Below are 19,832 nucleotides of genomic sequence, written 5' to 3' on the forward strand. Positions count from 1 at the left end.
ACAGTTATTGTAATCTGGAGCTGCTAGCTGACCATCCTGCTTCTAATTCAAAGGACGTACGAACAGACTATCGTAATCTGGAGCTGTTAGCTGACCATCCTGCTTCTAATTCAAAGGACCTGCTAATAGACAGTTATTGTAATCTGGAGCTGCTAGCTGACCACTCCTGCTTCTAACTCAAAGGACGTACGAACAGACTATCGTAATCCTGGAGCTGTTAGCTGACCATCCTGCTTCTAATTCAAAGGACCTGCTAATAGACAGTTATTGTAATCTGGAGCTGCTAGCTGACCACTCCTGCTTCTAACTCAAAGGACGCATTTAACAGACTATCGTAATCTGGAGCTGTTAGCTGACCATCCTGCTTCTAATTCAAAGGACCTGCTAATAGACAGTTATTGTAATCTGGAGCTGTTAGCTGACCATCCTGCTTCTAATTCCTGCTAATAGACAGTTATTGTAATCTGGAGCTGCTAGCTGACCACTCCTGCTTCTAACTCAAAGGATGTACGAACAGACTATCGTAATCCTGGAGCTGTTAGCTGACCATCCTGCTTCTAATTCAAAGGACCTACTAATAGACAGTTATTGTAATCTGGAGCTGCTAGCTGACCACTCCTGCTTCTAATTCAAAGGACCTACTAATAGACCATCATTGTAATCCTGGAGCTGTTAGCTGACCATCCTGTTTCTAATTCAAAGGACGTACAGGCAGGCTATCACTGTAATCCTGGAACTGTTAGCTGACCATACTGCTTCTAATTCAAAGGACCTACTAACAGACATTTAAATTATTTTGCTATTCGTCAGTGTCTGCAGTGTCAAGATGCTGGCAATATGTGCTGTATTTTGTTTTAAATAATTTCCTTACAGCGGAGCACAGAATAAAATAAGTCCATTTCTTTATTCTTGAACTAATATTTTTCCATCTACTGAGGCACAGATGTGTTTTGTGCATGCCATTTTCTCACCTCTTTTGCCTTGGTAGCTACTTCCTTGATTGGTTTCACTGTAGCATACCAACACTTCATTTAAACCATAACACCTGAACATAATAATTTGGTAGTTTTCTGTGTTGTGCACATTGTCACGATTGATAGGATTATGGTATTCACTTTTTTCCCCATAGGGGAATGATATTTCATTTTTAACTGTGGATTATGGGTGAGTTAACATATGTTGTGTTTCAGAGTTTTTTTCCCCATGCCCAATGCACCACACCAGCTAGCTACTGTGACCCTCCCCCCCCGCAAGTAAAGGAGCCTGGAAATGCCAAAGAATAAAACATAAATGTGTGTGTGTGTGTGTGTGTGTGTGTGTGTGTGTGTGTGTGTGTATGTGTGTGTGTGTGTATATATATATATATACGCGCATATATATATATATATATATATATATATATAAAATATATATAATATATAGACACACACTCTCTCTCTCTCTATATATATATATATATATATATATATATATATATATATAGATATATAGTTGCAATACAGAGTACAGGCTACTCATTTTGTAGTTTGGTTGACTTGAGATAAGGATTTTTCCAATTGACTGTTGATCTGAGTATCTGCATTGTGGTCAACTGTAGCACAATTAGTATGGTACTGTAATATAGTAACTGTTGTACAACTATGCAGTTAGTATATATATATATATATATATATATATATATATATATATATATATATATATGTGTGTGTGTGTGCAACCAAGGGAGTGTGGGGGGGTAGGCAGAATGCCCCACTTAATTTGTTTTAGGTATGTAGAAGTTGAGGTGTAAACATGTGTATGTAATGCGCCTCACAGCAGGATTATGGCCTTCATGGGCCTGAAGGTGAAAATTACAAGGGGTTTCATATCTGGTGTGAAAACAGTACAGGGTTTCAGGTTAAACTATTAAAAGGGACAGCACAGCCAATTTATTCATTTATTTATTTATTAATCAATCTATTGATAGATGTATTCATTGTATTTTTTTTAGTGATGCAGACATCTTACAGAAAAGCCTCACTGAGACCAATGACTGGTGTCGAAACCATGGCCTTAAGCTTAATGCCAAAAAATGCATCATCATCCCCTTTGGGAAAGACTCGGTTCCCACTAATTACCACATCAATGGGAGCCCCCTGAACACTGAAGGATTATAAGAGACCTTGGGACACAGGTTGGCAGCAACCTCTCCTTCAACCACCACACTGTAACTGTGGTCAGAAAGGCCTTATATGTGGCACATCTCATTACCAAGGGTTTTGTATCCAGGAAGAAAGAGGTCATCATCTCTATCTACTCTTCCCTCATTAGGCTAATCACTGAGTATAATGCCTCATTTGGCATGTATCTCACTAGACACCTGCAACAGCTGGACAGGCCACAAAAGTACATCATGAAGAGGATCCTAGGCCTTAAACACATGTCCTACATGGACAGACTCAAAAAACTCCAGCTATGTTCTGTCTGAATATCGTCTACTTAGAGGCGATCTCTACTTGACTTACAAAGCCATGTCTGATCCAGCTCTGTTAGAAATGCTACATCTAAAGAAATCCCAATCCCTCTGCACCACATGTTTCAGAGATCTCAGCATCATTACAACAATCAACAGAATATACTGGAGGGACAGGCTTATACCCCAGTGACTGGCCATGCTCTGGAATAGACTTTCCATACATGTCAAGCAGAGCACTACACTGGCCCTCTTCAAGAGAAATCTTGATAAGTGGATGGGAAATAGCTTGATAGAGGCACTGGGAACTAATGTTGGGCAGCACAATGCCAGGGCACTCCTATGGGCTAGGCTTGTAAAGGCTCCAGGGCCTTTAGCCTAGTGCACACCTATGAACCTATGGTAGTCTGACTGGGCAGAAGAAACCACCCCTTTTCAGTGGAGGCCCGGGGAGAGTCACTCCAGTACAGTGCATTAAAAGCCCTTAGATAACAGCTGAACACAAGTCCATATGCATACATTATTACATTTATAACTGATTATTAAATAATATGAGAAATATGAAATAACATTGATAGGTATACTAAGTAACTATCTGCTACTGGGTTATGGTGGTCACAAAGTGGATCTGGAAGGAGAAAGATATTGTAGGACCCAGGGTCAATACAGAAGGACAAAGTTTGGAACACAGACTTGACATGAGAAGTGAAGTAGGAAAGTAGATAGAGTAGTATTAGAGACACGTTGTTAGAGAAAGAAAATAGTACCCAGGAGAGATACATGAGCATAGCCATCTGCTCTTTACGTGACCTGTCAGTAGAAGGTTGATCTGATGTTTTCTGTTAATCTGATGTGAGGAGATAAAGAATTACATATTTTTTGTGAGACAGGTGAGATACAAGGAATCACCAGCAGCAGTGTTTGATTTGTTGACAGTCAGCAGAACATAGACCTCCTTGGGCTATAGAGTTGAAAAGGTTTTTTTAGACTAGGGGATTTAATGGGTCCATATATGTATTTATGGGAAGTAAGGAGTTAGAAGGAAATGAATTAATGCCTTGGTTCCAGCCAATGAAGCCTGTTTAAAAGGCAGGCAGTGATGAGACCTACTGTAATTTTAGACAAATGGGCCCGGAACTGCAGCTCTGTCAGACCCTTGTTAATCTGGTCCTCGTATATTCTCACTGTCAATCAGCAAAGTGACTTTATTAATGCTACCTTTCTTATTAGAAGTGTGAATAATACATTAAGCAGTGGATTATTCTAAAATGTGGATCCATGTGCTGACTCAACTGTTTTCAAGTGTGGCGAAGTACGTAATTGTGCAATTATATATGATTATCTATTGTTGACACATTGAAGGCCAACTACATTCGAATTGTATATATGCATATGGAATCATATATTTATTATTTTATTTATTATATTGTGGAAGAGAGACTACTGTGAAAATGTAGTACAGGCAGGCAGAGCTCACTGGTGTGCTCAGTTATAAATTCAAACCTAACTTGAGATATGTACTCAGGGCAGTCCTGAATGATTTTCAAGTTGTAGTAACGTCATAAGGTTATGGATAAGCTGTTCCAAGGTTTTAAACAGTTCCTGATAAGTGAATGTCTCCATATCTGTTGCTGGCTGGTGCAGGCTTTCTTAGGAATTTGTTATTCCAGGTTTTGTCCAGGGTAATGGACTGATTTATATTGGACCCAAAGCAAGTAACGATTTTAAATGAGTCACAGAGTAAGGGCTGTCTTCCCTTTCCAAAATAACATTATCCACAAAATTTCTCCCAAATGCCTTCCCCTTGTTGCCACAGCCAAGTGTGAACATTACAGGATTATATCTAGAAAAATCACTAGAATTCACTAGGAAATGATTGTAAACACTGTTATTGGTTTGGACCCTGTGTTCTTTCTTTGTTGTTTTGCATAATGGAAAGACTTAAAATAAATAAACAAATAAATAAATAAATGTAAGGGAAACAAGGGCTAAGCTAAGCACCAAGGGAAATGTGCAATCCATGTGCATGGTGCACTAGTGTTACGATTGTGTAATGTACATGATGAAATAAAACTGCTCTTTTTTCAGATATCTCCACTCTTCTCTCATCTTATTTTTTCAATATTCCGTATAAATGCCTACCTAAAAGCACTTCAGCAAACTTTATTCTCTGGCTTGATTTACCCACTTGCTAAACAGTTGCCTAAAAACGTAGGGAATGCTGGTATAAAATCTAATGTTATCTCCTTTCTTTCTTCTGTACTTTTTGTACCAGCTAACACAGTTTTGCTTCTAATTGCTTACTATTTCTGTTCCAGACATTTGCTAACAAACATGGGTCTGAGCTGCTCATTTGCTACTGTATCAAAATCTACTAGAAGATGTTGATTGAAATTTGGTTCTACCAGCATCTCTGGGACCTCTGTCAATCATCCTAAGCCAAGGTAATTCAAATAGCACTGTGACCACCTGAAAATGCCCTGTTAAATGGCTAGCATGCCTTTAGGTTCATAGGTAGGTACTAGGCTATCTGCCCGAAGGCATTTATAAGCCTAGCCAGAATGTGTTGGCTTTCGTCGCTTGCTTAGATTAGTTCCCTGTGCCTCTGTCCAGCAGAGCCACTGAAGTGATCCCCGGGGTAAACTTTCTGTTTCCCATCCTCTCATCAAGGTTTCTCTTGAAGAGTGTTAGCGAGGAGCTCTGCCAAATGTAGATTGGAATATTGTTCCAAAGCATGGGAAGTCTCTGGGACAGGAATCTATCCCTCCAGCACGTCCTATTTATTGTTGTGGTGAGGTTTAGATCCCTAGAGTGTGTAGCTCAAGGGGATATGGTTTTCTTTAGGTGGAGCATGTCCATCAATTCTGGGTTGGACATGGCCTTGTATGTCAGGCAGAGATCACCTCTGAGTAGGCGGTATGCAACCGAGTACAGCTGGAGTTTCTTCAGTCGAGCTGCATAGGGCATCTGTTTGAGGACAGTGATCCTCTTGGTGAGGTACATCTGTGGTCTTTCCAGCTGTTGCAGATGTCTTGTTAGGTACATCCCAAATGGGGCATTGTACTCTATGATGGGTCTGATGAGTGATGAGTAGAGGGGCACAATGACCTCTTTTAATCTGGATGTGAACCCTTTTGTGATTAGGTGGGCCACATAGAAGGATTTTCTAACCACTTTGGCAATGTGATTATCAAAGGAGAGATTACTATCTACTTGGGTCCCCAGATCCCTTATTACGTCTTCTGTATTTAGGGGACTACCACCTATGTGGTAGTTTGTGGGTACTTTGTTTTTTCCAAAGGGGATGACTATGCACTTTTTGGCATTTAGCTTGAGGCCATGATTTTGACACCAGGTATCTGTCTCAGTGAGACCCTTTTGGAGGATGTCTGTGTCAGCAGGAGAGTCAATTATAGCCCCTAGTTTGCAATCGTCTGCGAACTTGGTCAGCCATAGTCCTCCTGTGCTTGCCTGTACCTCTGAGAAGTATATGCCAAACAGAAGAGGTCCTAGGACTGAGCCCTGGGGAATGCCACTTGTAACTGGTTTAGAGTCGGACCTAGCTCCCACGACTCTCACCATGTGGGTACTGTCCATGAGCCAGTTGGCAACCCATCTTGTGACGTAGGGGTTTATGTTCAGGCTGGTGAGCTTGTCTATAATACCAGAATGGGGAATGGCGTCAAAGGCCTTTCCGAGGTCTAGGTAGGTTGTGTGTACCACCTTTCCCTCGTCTATAGCCTTGGTAACTGTCTCAAAGAAGTCTACCAGGTTTAGGAGGCATGATCTATCCTTAACAAAGCCAAACTTGGTAGGGTCCAGTGTTTGGAGCTTCCCATTGTCTCTGTTAATGAGTTCCATGATGATGGGCTCCATAGCCTTGCAGACCAAGCTAGTCAGGCTTATAGGCTGATAGTTCCCAGGGTCTGTTGTGGCTCCACCTTTGTGGAGCGGAATAACCATTGCTGTGCGCTACTCCATGGGTACATAGCCTGTGGAGAGGCTGAGTTTGAACAGTGTGTTTAGGTGAGGGGTTAGTTCATCTTTGAGCTCATGTAGGAAGCAGCCTGAGACACCGTCCAGTCCCATTGATGCTGTGTTTTTGGCTTTGGAGAGGGCTGTTTTAACCTGAGTGTCTGTGATTTCAGGGGCTCTACATTCTTCTGGGATGGTTATGGGCCCTTTTGGGGGTGAGAGGGAGGTGAAGATGCACTGAACCTGTCTGCCAGGATATTTGTGATATCAATTGGTTCACTGTATTTTGTGCCATTCTGCACTAACTCTGAGCAGATGTGAGCATTGCCACTTAGATTCTAGACATAGCTAAAGAATGCCTTGTTGTTATCTTTGGAGTCTTTGGCAATTTTTCTTTCGAAGCTAGCCTTGGATGATCTTATGAGGAATCGTAGTTTCTTGTTGATACTGATCAGGGATGTCTTCCCTTCTTGGGATTTTACTTTCTTCTGTACTAGTTTCCTCCTTCTATTGTATAGCTTGTTTATGGCAGGGGTCCACCAGACGGGTTTCCTTTTCTTGGAGGAGTGAGTCTTGGTTTTCCTTGGGATAGCACAATCCATGCATTCTTGTAGGTGCCCATAGAATGCATTAGTAAAGGATTTTGCAGCTTGGACAGCATTATCCTTTGGCATGGGGGCTTTGAAACTTTCCACCTCTGTCTTAAGTAATGAGAAGTTTGTTTTTGAAAAGTTTTTCATGGTGGTTTCCTTGACTGGGGTGGGGGCGGAATGTGGATATCCAGAGTCATTTTTTTATGGTCAGATATAACCAGCGAGGGGTTGACCTTCGGTGTGGAACACTGGTCGCCCATGTTGGTGATGACCAAGTCCAATATGTTGTCACCTCTGGTGGGAGTGTTGGCCAGTTGATCCAAGGTGTTTGAGTTTACAAATTCTAGGAAATGTTGGGCAAGGGAGTTAGTACTTGAGTAGTTCTCCCAGTTAATGTTTGGGTAATTGAAATCACCCAATATTAGGGTGTTTGGTAGGACCTTTATGTTTCCCAGTGTTTCCAGAAACGTGGAATGGGGGTCCTGGGACATGGTGGGTAATCTTTAGCAAGCTACAATTTGAATTGCATTTTTGCCCATTGTTAGTTGCATGTGGATGATCTCTCTGAAGCATTGTGCTGTGCCACTAACCGGGAGGTGTGGGTATCATTGATGAATATGGATACACTCCCGCCTTTTGTATTTCTGTCCGGGTTTGTGGCTGAAATGTATGGTATGAGTTGTAGCCTGGTAATGCTGGGGTGCTCTCTGGATCCTTAAACCAGGTTTCTGTTACTGCACATATATTGATTTTCTCCATACTGAGGAGTGCCTCAAGTGTGTGCATTTTGAGGTTTAGACTTCTGGCACTGAGTAGCATTACCCTCAGTTTTTTGTTACCTGTGCTATTTATGGTGGTGGGTTTGTCTTTTGAGCCTTGCCTAAAAAAGGCACTATGGGGGTGGCAAGAGTCTTGCCAGTATTCGAATGCCTAAGGGTGACAGGTGAAAACCATCTCTAGTGAAGCAGCGTGGCTTGTCGAGCATGTCATCCCAGGTGGACAGACACTGGATCCCCTTTGAATAACACCAGAAACTTAGCCAATTGTTGAAATTGATAATTTTTTCTTTATACCATGGTATCATTCTTGGTGAGGGCAGGATGCTACTCAGGGTCAGGGTCATACCGGTCTGGGCTACGTGATCAGAGAGCTGTTCAATGTCTCTTTTCATGTAGTCCAGGGAGGTATGGCTCAGGTCATTCACACCAACATGGACAATGACAGAGTCGTATTTGTACTTGTTCTGGAGTGATCTGAGTGCTTGTGTTATGTGGTGGATCCTGGCACCCAACAGGCAGCTAACAGTAACCTTCTCCTTGTTCAGCCTAGTGAGTGGGACGTCAGTGTGCCTGACTATAGAGTCATCTAGTACTAGTGTGTTGGGTATGTTATTTTGCCTTAAGGGCTGTGATTGCGTGGCACACTGGTTTTGTGAAGTATGTGTTTCATGGTTTTTGTTGGGAGGTGGAGGTTGCTTGGATGTCTGCTTTGGAGGTCTCTGTTGCTTTTTCAGATTTTTATTTAGAGCCTCTGAGTATGTTTTCATGTTTTTATGTGTGTTTTTTGGCAGTGCTGGTTTAATGGGTCTGTGTGAGACTGGTGGTGTGATACAAGTATTTCCCTTCTCCTCTTGACTGTCTGATCCAGTCTTGGGTTGAGAGAGCTTAGCCTCCAGTTTGTTTGTATAATTGCATCTCTCGCATGCATTAGTGTTTGGTGGTAGGAGGAGAGGATTGTCTGTGTATATGAGGCAGTTGTAACATTGCCTCAAAATGCCCAGATTCACCAGTTGGACTGGAGAGTACAACTGAAACTGCCCTTTAGACATGCCTGGATAGGTACAGTGAACTGTTTTACTGATTGGCTGGTAAGGTCGAATAGAGAGCCTTGTCCTTCTGTACAGTATAGGGGGGTCTAGTGCTAGGGTTTACAAGTGCTTGCTATGAGTTTTGAGCAAGTGCCGAGCTGAGAAATGAATGGTTTGAGTGCTTAAGTTGAAAGTTTGTCTAGTTCCAAGGGGAAAATTGAAGAGGAGACTTTGTGGAGTTGGGAATAGTTATAACCTAGCTAAGCGGCACTGCCCAGCACGCAAAACTGGGCAAATGCAGTTTTTATAGCAGGGAAATGAAAGAAATAGAAATTAGCCCAAAATGGCCAATAAACTACCAATTTCTGGGCTGAAACCACTCCTCACGGGACAGATAGGCTGCTCAAAGCTCCCCTCTCTCCCAGATGAACAGAGAAACTTCCTTCTATCCATGTAATGCATGGGCAAACATAGAGACTTGTAACATGGCCCTGAATTCAGCACTAACCTGAAAACTGGAGTATACTAGCTTAGAAAGGTAGGAAACAGGTATATATATTTTTTTTAGAAAATAAAGCAGATACAATAAAAAAAACACTTTAAATGAACAGAAAAGGATACTTATTGTTATATATCTCAGATCAGAGTTGTAGTCAATCCCCCTAGTAATAAAGTAGGAAGAAACACAAATACAGTAAAAGCAGATGAATAAAGTGCAATTTATATATATATATATATATATATATATATATATATATATATATATATATATATATATATATTTATATGTATACATATATATATATATATATATATATATATATATATATATATATATATATATATAAAACAATAGAAAATGAACAAACTGATTTAAAAAGATGGCCTGGATCAGTGCTCAGGTTATACAAACAAAGCTAGATTCAGCAGGCCTGAATCTGGTCTATGCTAAAGCAACAAGGCACACCAATTTCAGAAAGAAACAGTTCAAATTAGAAGGCACAATAAGCCTGTGACCAGAAATTTGCAGCTCAGAAGGGCAGAATCCAGCCTCTCCTCCCATGAGTGCAGACCACAAACCTTCTTAATGTAGAATAACTGGCCTGAAGCCCAAGTGCTTAAACCAGAACTAATGCACTTTTAGAATAGCAGACACTGGGCCTTCAATCAGCAATTCCCAGCTTAGAAAGATGTAAGCTACCTGTACTGCCACAACAGTGCAGACCACAAACCTTCTTAATGTAAAACAACTGGTATGAAGCCCAAGTGCTTAAACCAAAAGACTTAGAATAACAGTTACAATTTAATCAGGCTACTACCAAGCAGTAATAAATGCAGCAGAATAAATAAAATTGAGTACTTTTAAGAGGCAAAAGCGAAATAAAGTAGGAGGAAGCACAAATACAGTAAAAGTAGATGAATAAAGTGCATTTTTTTGTTAGTAAAGTGAAAGCAGAGGAAGAAAGAACCTAAGTGGGTTGGCCTTCTCAAATCTTCTCTCTGTATTAAGAAGAGTGAACACTAGACTCAAAATATGATCTCACTGTACTCAGTTAAGTGAGCAAATGAGATGGACCCAGGAGGAGTGTTCAAATACAGACTTACAGGAGGGGTAGGCAATTCCAGAGCCACAAACACTAACACCAAGACAAAAACAGGGAGGGCGAGTGGGGAACTAACTGCAGAGAGACACACAACACACTATTCAGTGAAACAATTAGGTAACAGAAAAAATAAAATATAGTACATTTAAAACTGCAAGTTTGCACTTAACAAAAGAATAAAATACAGTACTGCAAGTTTGCACTTAACTTCAGCTTCTAATGCATGTTTTTTTTATATTACTCCTGTTGCTTACAAAGGACTTCAAACAGAAGTCAGAATGGCCTGCATCTCCTTATAGAATGGCACTGTCAGCAATCTGCTGTGGGAATAACAAATCAAACATTAGACATTTGAAATACCTTCTAGCCATCTGAGTATTCCTTGCTGTCATTAAATACTTGAAAAACAGTGTGATTAGGTCATGGTTTCAGTGAATCATGTTTTCCATATGCTGCATTAATTCCATCCCAAACTAGCATTTCCCCCTTTCTTCTTCTAGTAACACTTGCATTTTTGGACTTGTGTGTCCTGCTGTGATTGTCACGATCAAATCTTTCCACCTATACAGTGCTTCTCTGTTGGAATGTATTACAGCTTTCTCATTTGTCATTAAAAAAGATATCCAAGCATGCTCCAAGGGATGGAGTAATAAAGCCTCAGCTATGACTTACAAGCATCCTAGATTCAAATAGAGCCCTGGCTGGTGCAGGAGCCAGGCAGGTAGGATGAGAGTGAGTAGCCAATGATAGCCTTCCCAACATGGTGGTAAGGAATGCCGCATCAACCTGCTGAATGTGTAGTATCTAGTGGCGGTATGAGAATCAGTATGCAGTATTAGGGTGCGATAAGTGCTTCCTCAAAAAGTTGTATTTGCACACTACCTGACATTATTTTCAATTATGGTTATATGGCTAAACACAGAAATACATTTTGATAAAAGACAATACATTGAGCAAAAAGTACAAAGAAACCACATAACATAAAATATATAAGCCATCAACAAGCTTATGTAAGCCATTATCTGTTATCACAGTAGAAATGCATCAAACAAATTTCACTACAACTCCCTCCCAACAGATGTCCAATTTAAAAGAAACTCAAAAATTTACCTTTTTAGTTTGAATACTACATGCAGAATTTATAAAATCAATTTTCAGACTTCAGTGGCTTCTACCAGCTGTTACTAGTACTGTGCATTTGTGTACATTTCAGACATGTTATAGGATTGAAAGGAATTTCAAGACAATTGAGTCCCATGACCATTTACTCCTTGCCATAATCTACCCTTAGGCTGCATCTCTTTTACAGAAAAAGGCCAGGCAAGGCTGATGTGAATTTGTGGGGTCCCCTTGCAATCATCTGCATCCCATTTGAAGGAAGATAATGTATCACAATGCTTAATCTGCAAGGCCATACTATCTGATGAATTTGTCCTGCCATTATGTTTAGTGAAATTTAGGTCCTTCATTCTGGTATTTGTAGAACAGTTTGACTTGTGGCAGTACATCTGATTCATAACAATTGAATCTCTAATAGCATGGAAAGCCTGGAACAGCTTTCTCCTCAAGGATCTGTAAGATACTGGATTAAGTGTCACTGCTTCCTGCCTCTCTTGGTATCTTTGGGTCTTTAAGCCCATGATTATCTTAGTTAGGAATTTCTGGGCCTTTCTAGTTTTTGCCTAGTGAGACACACCCAGAATGGGGCATTGTACCCAGTAATAGGCCTAATCAATGAGGAATATAAGGAAACAATAACCCCTTTAGAGGTAGATGATATTCTGTTGGCAATCAGCTGTGCTCAGTCTAAGGGTTTTCTGACTACCGTTGCCACGTGATTATCAAAAAAGAGGGGATTATCAACCCATGTTCCAAGGTCCCTAGCAACAGTTTAATTTTGAAGTGGGAGTAATGTATATGGTGTATGCTGAGAGGAGGGTTGCCTACAAAATATGTAAATATTGCAGTTTTTGCATTCAAATTGAGCCTGTTTTCAGTACACTAGGTATTTAAGTGTCAGTTCTTGCTGAAGGGTTAGTGTGTCAGAGGGAGTTATAACTCCTACTTTGCAGTTGCTTGCAAACTTAGCCAGAGGTCTTTGTTTTTGGTCTGCAGATCAGAGGAGTAAAAGCTAAAATGGATTGATCCCAACACCAAGCCCTGGGGAATGCCACTTGTCACCTTTATACTTTCTAATGAGATACCTGCCACTCGCACTGTGTGATTTTTGCCTTGCAGCCAGTTTGATTTCCATCTTACTGCACAGAGATCTACTTATAAAACATTAAGCTTACTTATAATGCCAGCACTGCGAATGGTGCCAAATTTATTGGTCAGGTTGAGATGCTGTGTGTGAACAGCATGACCACTGTCGACAGCCTGAGGTAACCCTCTCAAAGAAGTTAACCAAATTCATTAGGCAAGAATCTTCCTTGACAAAGCCAAACTGCTCCGGGTCAAGTCTATTAGTTTACAGATATCCTAGTTTATAATGCTAGTTATAATACTTTCCAAGGCTTCTTCAGATGCGACTCATCAGTCTGATGGGTGTATAATTCCTGGAGTGGGTGGTAGGGCCGCTCTTGTGGTCTGACATCACTACTGTGGTGCACAACAATCAGGGATAAAACAAGTAAAATTTGGGCTTAACAGTCTTAGGAGTGGTTCTGCCAGGACATGCTTGGTACCGTTATTAAAAACGAGGTATTTAATCAGTCCCTGTAGAAGAAGTATTCTTGGGCTTGGCTCGAACTTTCAGTATGTGCTACTTTCTGATAGATGGTTTAAGGGATTCAGGAATACATGGAGTTTAGAAAGAAGTCTCTGGGGTAAAATTTTCACAGAATTTGTTTGCTAGTATATTGTCAGTGTCTACTGGGTCTGAATATGTGGTGATGTTCGGAATAAATTTAGAGCAGTGTTGGGTGGTGTTCCTCAGTTTCCTAACACAGTTAAAGAAGAATTTTTAATTGTCCTTGCCTTTAAATGGTAACCTAGGTGGATGGGTTGCTTTAGTATTCCAAAAAGTATTTCTCAAAGTTTTTAGTAATATTTCTTATGCTATCCTTGTTAGGAGGGTTTTTGGATCTGTTGTATAATTTAAGGATTTTTTTTCCCTTTAAGTTTATTTATGTTGGAGGACCACCAAGAATTTTTTTTTTTACATTTCCCATTATATTTTGTTCTGGTTGGCACAGCCAGTTCTATACATGTATCTAAATAAGCACAGAGCTCCTTTGTGAGGCTGCCTGCTGTGGCAGTGGTAGGGCTGATGCTGTCAAGTGTGAATTTTGAAACATTATCATAGAATTTTATGAGGTTAGCACCTTTGAAATTCTTGAATTCTGAGAGATTTGATGCAGGTGCTTGATGATTTTGAAGGTAAAAGTCACTAGTTTATGGTCTGACCTTGCAGGGGAATAGTGCAAAAGTGTCAATATTTTTAAACATCAGCTTGAATATTATGCCATCTAGTGGGATTATTAGCTATCTGATCCAGTGGGTTTTTGTATATTCTATGAACTTCTTTCTTACTCTACATTGAAGTTATAGGTGTTCCAGTTTGTTGAGGGGTAGCTAGTCTCCCAATATAATGCAATTCTTGGTAATAGGGAGTTCACTGAGTACATTTAGGAATCTTAAATGATTATCAGGGGTCAGGGGTGGTATCCTGTAATAGACTATAAGCTGATAGTCTGTCCTCTTAAGGGTGACCTAGAATTGTGTGTTCCTTTTGTGGGGCTCTAAGAGTGTGCCTTGAGGTGATATGGTCCTTAAATATGGAGTCATGACCACAGTTACTGTTCTGCCTGAAGCCATGGTAAGCACAAAACCCAAGTATGGAGGGAGTATTTTATTTATCTTTAAACTATGTCTCAGTAATTACAAAAATATGGACATGTCCCAAATGCAGGAAGAGCATCAAGACTGGCCAGTTTGTTGAGAATTCTGGCATTGAGCAGAGCCATCATAATGCTGTCCAGTTTGGGGTTTGATATATTTGATACATTGGAATGTCCGTTAGCTAAAAAAAAGGCACTATGAGGACATTAAAAGGCTTCAGTCACAATGCAGAAGTCTTGGAAGGAGAGATGTAGGACAAACTTTGTGAAGCATCTTGTTTCATGTTGGCACATACTGGATCCCCCTAGAATGACACCAATTATTTCTTCTTATACCTGAGCATTATCCTTGAAGAAGGAATAGTTATGTTCAGAAACAATGTCTTGCCTGCATTTATCACATGCTTAGTGAGTTTCAATATGTCTCTCTGTCACTAAGGGTTTTTATATCCCAAGTCATTCACTCTCATATAGGGCATATTTCAGGTGAAAAGGTCTTTAGAGCTCTTGCAAAGTCAAAGATAATGGCACCTGAAAGACAACTCACTGTTACCCTGTCTTTGTCTAGCCCAGTGAACATGAACTGTGTGTTTAATTACTGAATCATCTTTCACTAAAACATTTTTATTAGTACAATTATTTGGAGTAATAGATTTGAAGAGAGTTGATTCTTTGTGAGAGACTGCTATAGGTGTGCGTAGAGGAGCTGAGATGTTGGACTTGGGCTGAAACCTCATCTTCCTAGATCTAGGAGGCTTTAGTAAATATTTTTTATACTCTCAGTGAAAGGCATTGTAGTATGATTTTGATTAGATCATGGTGAAAGTGTGTGCTGCTTACAATACAAGTTTTTTTGTGAGCATGAAGCCTCCAGATTAGTTAAATATTTGCAATTCTCTCAGACAGAATTATGTGTGATGAGTAAGAGTTTATTTGTAAGTATAAGGCAGTTACTAAACTGCCTGAGGATGCCAAGTGCTAAGAGGCTGGTAACAGAAAGGAAAGAAGTAGCCTGACCTATTTTTGTCCAGTACTTCTGCGAATTTAGTTACACATACAAATGCAAATAATCAACTATGAGCTATTTTATACAGAGATGTAATTAAATGCATTGTCATATGGAGGGATGCGCTAATTAACACAGGATATCTGTAACTAACTGAATTAACATCTCTGGTGTGGAATGTCACACTTCTACTGGCCTAGACGCATCTTGCATTCCAGAGCATTTTCTGCAAAATAAACTTAAAAATCATGTGATAAATAAGGTTTGGAAACAAACCAATTTGTCCAGGGACATCTTCAGGTGAGGGTCAGGTAGGAATAGTAATGGGAGTTAAGATGGCAGTAGAAGAAAGTTGATGTGGTGGGGATGGAAAGGTTAAATTTAGGAAGTAGATGGAAAATGAGGGAAGGGCAAGGAGGGGCTTAACTGGTTTTGCGTGAGTGTAACTGGGTAAGGGATCAGATTTTGGAGTGAACTTGCTAAGTAGTGAGTTTTACGTTCAAGAGGTGGGTAATAGTGGTAATTATTTTTTTTTTTTTTGTGGGTAGCTCTGAGCTGTTACAGTAATAATCTCATGAGTTACTTTTGCTGGGTTGCAGTAGCCTCATAGGCTATTTGTCGGTTGTGGAGAGCGCAGGGTTGTTACAGTGATATTCTTGTGGGTTACTTTTGGCTGGTCACTGTAGCCTCATAAGTCATTTGTCAGTTGCGGGCCTCATAGGCTGTTTGTCAATTGTAGAGAGCTCTGGGCTGCTCCATTAAGATTCTGCAGTACAGCATTGCACATCACCACATTAGTAAAGAATGGTATATGTGAAACACTTCTTGCCCATGCGTTCATTCATTGTTACTTAATTTACAGTAGTGTTGTTGTGGTGCAGTCTGGTGGGGAGCAATATCCCCTGTGGGTAATTTGTTGTTGATAGTCTAATAGGGAACCCTGGCTTTTGCTGCTGGGATGGTTCCCAGCTGAGCTGCAAGTGTCGATTAGCATGTTTTGTGGGCCGCGAGGAATGATTGCTCACTGTACATGCGCTGTCTATCACTAATCATTGTGGGGGAAGGGTGGAGTAATCATGATGATGTGCGGAAGCTCGGCTTACATTCAGTCTCTTCCCATTGTGAGCAAGTAAGGTATTTCTACTGATTCCTTAATTAACAAAAAAGTGGCAGAATGGTATTTTACAGCCTAGCACACCACACTTACGTGGCATCATGCATACTTCAGAATTGTCTTTCAGTGTTAGTCTTTACTGTATCTCCCTGCAAACACATGTAAAGGGAAATAAAGCCACACAAATGATAACTGCTCTGTGGTTGCATCCTAGAGCATACCTCGCAATTGTACCTTGTTAAGAGGAGAACCTTCCTCATTTTTTGAGTTTTAAGTAAAAGTCTGCGGTCAAGAGTAATAAATCATTGGTCCAACTGCTAGAATACGTTTATTAGAAAACAACAAAGCTTTCAAGCTACTCAGTTCTCTTCATCAGTGTTACAATTAAAAACATTAATTTCCTATTTAAAACCAATTCCAGCCTATCAAAGTAGTTGTCACAAACACATGACTTAGAGCTTTATAAAATCACATGACAGAATCACATGATAGAATAAAAAATCATATGAAGAAAAACAGTAAATAATGAACAATGAATAATAGCAGCCTACTAATTTTATATATATATATATATATATATATATATATATATGTACATACATGGGTCTAATATAGATGATCAACATTTCAAAAAGCCGAAGACTATTTGGCCGAGACCATATGATCGATTTTTGAAATGTCGACCATGTTAAAAAAAAGAAAAAAACACAACAATCACTAACCTTCACATTGCTAACAGGGGGCAAGTCCCCTGCACCCCCCACACCCCCTGAAACTTGTATATACCAACTCCAAGATCGCACTATAGTGCGGAAGATGGTAATCTTTCCATTCTGCACTGTACAGAGATGCTCGTTCCGCATGGTTGATATTTTAAAAGTCGATCATATGGTCTCGGCCATATGGTCTTTGACTTTGTGAAATTTCAAACATGTGTAGGGGACACATATATATATGGATTCACTTCATAATCTCGAAATACTGAAGTCTCGAATTTCAGTTTTTCGAGACCATGAAATCGAATCCACACAACACTGAAACAGCAAAACCGCGAAGCCCAAAACTGCAAAATTCAAAACACCTAAAACACAGCACACACTAGACCACACATATACCACAACACCCACACCACAACATAAACAAACAAAACAACACACATCCACAAACCTACAACACAAATAAGACATAAAAAAAATTGACATTTCAGTATTTCGAGATTATAAAGTGTTTCTATATATATATATATATATATATATATATATATATATATATATATATATATATATATATATATATATAAATGCATGAATGCCTAGATGACAAAACTTTGTTTTTCTTTCAAAGGTGGTTTAACACTATTTTTACATTAAGTCCCGGTAGTTTGTTCTCCCTAAATAAATTAATTAATCTATATTCAATCAATTCTGTCCTATTAACTAAGTCATCACCATGTATACCTAAATATACTGTTTGTAAACTCTAAACTTAAAGTGTGATCATTACCAGAAACTTTCATATGCTTATTTAATGCATTGGTTTCTACTTTTCTTCTGATTTCTGATAGATGAGAAGCTATACGCTCTTTCAATTTCTGATTAGTCTTCCCAACATAGAAACAACTGCATTTCTCACAATTAGTTTCATTCTGGTTAGCTGTGCAAAGCCTGACTGTGTTGATTAAAGGAGAAATACAGATTGTTTAAAGCTAAGTAGTATATGGTGCATTTATGTTCAGTAAGTCCCTTAAAGAAAATGTTATATGTTTATTTTAGACATTATTACACAATGGTAGGAGACTGGTTGGTTGTTAAAGGTTTAGACAGCATGGGGAACATTGGGGTGTGATAAGTCTCACTCGAAGGGGTAAGGGATGCAGTGCTTAGGCAGTAGAGGGGCATTAAAGGATATTTTAATCCAAAAACAGGAGAACATTTAAATTTTTTTTTTGTGGTTGTAGTGTCTTCCTATTGGCAGATTTTTCTTTTGCAGATAGCAGAAGCACAGAGTTTGTATCTGTCGGTAGCCTGAAGGAAGCGGACTTGACAGGTTTTGGATGCTGCGGCATTGGATGTTCCAGCTGCTGAACAGTGTGTGCAATGAGGTCACAGGTAATGATAGACTGTTGGGTGCTTATTTAGGCATGTCAGAGTTGGTGTGGTTTGGGAGTAGTGTGGGAACAGGTGAGGAAGTGGTATGCCAGGGCTAGGGTGAAGCAGATGTTTAAGTTTGATTATGGGGAGTTTGGGGTCATCCACAGGTGGGATGAAGTCACAATAGCATGAAGTTTGGTTAGACTTTGGGATCTGGCTGGGTGATTGGTTAGCTAAGCAGGCCCTGTGGCTGGGGAGGGGGGATCTTTTGACCCCCTCACCTACTGATTTTAGTTAAATGAAAGATTTGGAAGGGGGAGTATGTTGATATTTTGAATTAATTGATGTGGATGGGGTTCAATGCCTGATGGGATCAGAAACTGCAAAGAGTAAAGACTTTGGTGGATTTAGTGGCCTTGGGGCAGAGGAGGATAGGTAGAATGTGGCCAAGGACATGGGACAGCTGGGTGTTAGGCTTCATTTATTACATGCCGGTTTGGCTGGAGAAGGATACTGCCTTGGCCTTTGTACTCTTGGCCTATTTTTTTCATGATCTGTGAGGCACAGGATCTGTGAGGGATGCATGGTTGTGGTATGATCAGAGGCTTTGAAAGCAGAAGGTAGTGGATCAGTCACTGCAGTGGGATGTGAGACATCCTGACATTTAGCTAACCACTATGGTAGATAACCCCTTGCTAACAGTTCCTTGGTAAGTGGGGGGGGGTCAGGACAGGGGTATACTGTGCCTTTAATGAGGGGTGTTGCTTGTGGGTGGTGCGTAGGTTTTCACACATCTGTTTGAAGGGTGCGAGTATGCATTCAGCTGTGGAAGTGGCAAATGGGAAGGCAGGTTTGGTAATCTGAGTTTATAACAGCCTGAATCAGGTGGGTTACCTTTGTCATTCCCTGGATTTTACAGAAGTTGGGGTAGAGGGAATTTTCAGGGGGGAAAGGGGGGGTGCCCTTTCGTGGGTCAAAGGGAAGACTGGGGGAGGAAATTTTCCATTAATGTACAGGCATTGTGTCAGCTGATCATGCAAATTCCTAATTCTGCAGTTCTGGGCGAATTAATAGATGGGTTTTCTGAGGGATTTTCTATTTAATCAAGGGTGAGTGGGGTGGGGTCAATTTGAAGGAATCTGCATTCTTTGCAGGGGAAGGAAGATATTTTGGAAGGCTTGGTGGAGTTGGAATGGCAGGTGCATAGGTTATTGGGTCCATTTTGATATTCCTCCCTTTAACAGCTTTAAGGTTTCTTTGTTAGGATTGGTTCCTAAGAAGGTGGCAGGGAATTTCATTTGATTCACCATTTGTTTTATCCCGAGGGGAATTCAGTGAATGACTTTATT

Source organism: Protopterus annectens, chromosome 7.part0, assembly GCF_019279795.1.
Source record: "Protopterus annectens isolate FY-2018-M chromosome 7.part0, PAN1.0, whole genome shotgun sequence".
NCBI lineage: Eukaryota > Metazoa > Chordata > Ceratodontiformes > Protopteridae > Protopterus > Protopterus annectens.